Below are 3354 nucleotides of genomic sequence, written 5' to 3' on the forward strand. Positions count from 1 at the left end.
CGATGAGACGAAAGTGTTTGTGACTACTTTTCTATCTTTCCTATCGGAAAAATTAATCTCAAGCCAATTTTACGATTGTACCCAAATGCGATAGAAACAACAAGATCAGATCACGCAACTACAGAGAAAATAGTTGTGCCTGGCTTCACAATCCCAATGAAGTCTTCAAGTCGTTAACCTACAGGGTCTCGATGGAAACATTAGGTTAAAGGAGAATCGACTATAGATAATAAAACTTGTATCACACATGAGGTTTGGGGATTAGGTTTCCCAGTTGGTAGAGTTCTCCTTTATATAGTCTTTCAAATCAGGGTTTGCAATCAATATTAGCTTAGTAACAAAGCATTCGATATTCACCGTTAGATGAAACCTGATTAGATTCAAGCAAATATCTTTCAACCATTAGATCGAACTTAACTTGTTACACACAAATGAAATGCATTTTTATTTAGGTTTGTGTAACCGTACCCAAACATGTACATTTAGTTGGTTCAACAGTAGTTAACCAAATGGTTAGCCATATGAGCACTTTCATATCAACCATATTCATCTTAACCATAACTACTTCAAATGACTCAAGAGTTATAGCCATAGTTTGCAAGTATGCATTCCTTAGTTTATATAAGTTTAAGTTCATGAATAATCGTTTTTAGAAACTAACCCACTTAAGTACGCGGACTTAAGTACCCAGAATAAGTTTGTTTTCAGTTCACAAACTCCAGCAGAAATTCACGGGATGTGAACTTCCGACAGTGCGTACGCGGACTTCAGTTCCGGTTTTTCTGAGCAGCAAAGTACACATACTTTGGTTCAAGGAATAAGGACTAACACACGTATGAGTTATCACATAATTTTTATATCCTTTCAAGGTTATATTCTAAACTCTCATTTCAATCATTGAAACATTCTTAGAGGACGTTATATAGTTGTTGTTCACAAGCTATTTTTCGTCAAAGCAATTTTCAAGTAATTAAAACTAATATGACTTCCGTCACTGGTAAAGATGAACTTGGCCAAAGCGAAAGCTTACCAACACATATTTCGAGAAATAGATACGCGGGATAAACTCGGCTCGAAATAGCAAATGTTTATAATCATAGTATATATAGCAATACGAAAACACGACATAACGACTCCAAATGTGCGCTTAGGCCTTCACAAGTGTTTATACACGTTTTTATACTCCTTAAGTATGCTTACCGGTATGCTTACCTCAAATTCCAGCAGAAATTTTCGAAACTTAAGTATGCGTACCCGTTTGCGTACTTTACCGTCTTCGGTATTCAATAACAGCTTGTTTTGGCTACAACTTCTTCGTCCGAAATCGATATGACCTCATTCTTTTTGAATTCTTTTTATCTTTCAATTATCTTCAAGTTGATGATGATAAATCCTTAATTTGAATGAGTTAAGATTGGTCTTTGGCTCTTCTCTTGATTTTGAGCATTTTGCTCCTTTTCGTCGCATTTCTTCCACTTCTCTTGGACTTGGGCACTTGGATACTTGGAATACTTCTATTCCTAGCTATTTTCAATACTTTGTAGCTCCTTTTTGGATGATTCACCTAATTGAGGCAAATAAGATAAAACAAAAGTAATAATACGAAAATATGCAAGAATAATAGCTAAAACAAGTATGGAATGGACACTAAAATCATATGAATTATGCACTTATCATATAGTTTTCAAATTAGGGTTTACAATCAAGGTTACCTTGGTAACAAAGCATTCAATATTCACCATTAGATGAAAACCTGATTAGATTCAAGCTAATATCTTTCAGCCGATGATCAAACTTAGCTTTTTATACACAAATGAAATTTACCCTCATTTAGGTTTGTAACCATACCTAAACGTGTACACCATGTTGGCTCAACAATAGTTAACCGATATTATCTATATGAACACTCTCATATCAACCTTATTCATCTTAACCATAACTAGTTCAAATGACTCAAATGAAACTAGTTAAAGAGTTGTTCAATCGCTATATTCTCATAGAAGTATACAAGCGCACAATTGAAGAAAAATCTGTTTGATTCACTTGAATCAATTCATGAACATTATAGCCACGGTTTGCAAAGAATACATTCCTTATTATATAAATGTATTTGTTCATGTCACAACCAATTTTAGAACTTTAACCACTCAAGTATGTAAACGGGTACGCATACTTGAATAGCCGGACCAAGTTTGGTTTTCGCCAGTATGGGAACGGGTACGCATACCTCCAAACCCAGCAGAAATTTTAGGTCATAAACCTACGCCAGTATGCCTACGAGTACGCGCACTTAGGTTCGCAGACTTCTCAAACCAACAGGTAAGCATACGGGTATGCATACTATGGTTCCTAGACATGGATCACATATATGAAAGAGTGCACAACATGTTTATAATCCAATGTTGGTTAAGTGTTCTAAACTCTTATTTCAATCATTGAGACTTTTTTATAGGATGAAAATAGACGTTTTCACACACTATTAGCATCAAAGAATTTTCAAGTTATTAAAATTATCATAACGAAACATTCCAAGTCTACCCCAAATTATTGTATCACACAAACCATGTAAGATTCGTAAATTTTCACATGATCATCTTTTGACTTTCGTCAAGAATATAAGATGAACTTGGTTGAAGTGAAAGCTTACCAACACATATTTCGAGAAATATCTAAGAGAGTTAAACTCAGATCGAAATCTCAAATGTGCATAATCGAAAACCATATAGCAATACGACTTATCTCTCAATATAGGAGATAGAGTAGAATTACACTTTCCAAGTGATAGATAAGTTTTAGTCTCTACATACCTTTTGTTGATGAAGTTCCACAAGCTCGCCTTAGTAGTTCTTCGTCTTCAATTGATGAATGCCGTGAATTCTAATGCTCAACTACACAATCTATCCTAGTCCGAGACATCACTATAAGTAGACTCGAAATCAAGACTTATAGTTTTGATCACTAACATTGACAAACAAGCTTGAGATAGCAACGCTTGCGAGTTCGACCGAGTAGTGCTCTAACAATCTCCCCCTTTGTCAATTTTAGTGACAAAACTATCAATACATATGGATTACAAAATAAATAAATTTGTAGCTTCTCATCCAAATGCTTGATCTCCTTGGTTCTTAAACATTACTCCAAATCTTCGTCACTTCCAAGTACTCCAATGATTCCGAATGTGTGCAATTCCGCATCATCGTTGTTGAAGATCCGTAGCTATAACAATGAGAAAACAGTTGCTCTCAATCATTGTTATATATTGTCATAATATCATTATACAACATCAAAGTCCAATTATATCACAACTTTGACAACAATACTATGGTCATATGTATCACATGTCACACCCCCCCC

Source organism: Papaver somniferum, chromosome 2 (genome assembly GCF_003573695.1).
Source record: "Papaver somniferum cultivar HN1 chromosome 2, ASM357369v1, whole genome shotgun sequence".
In the NCBI taxonomy this organism is placed as follows: domain Eukaryota; kingdom Viridiplantae; phylum Streptophyta; class Magnoliopsida; order Ranunculales; family Papaveraceae; genus Papaver; species Papaver somniferum.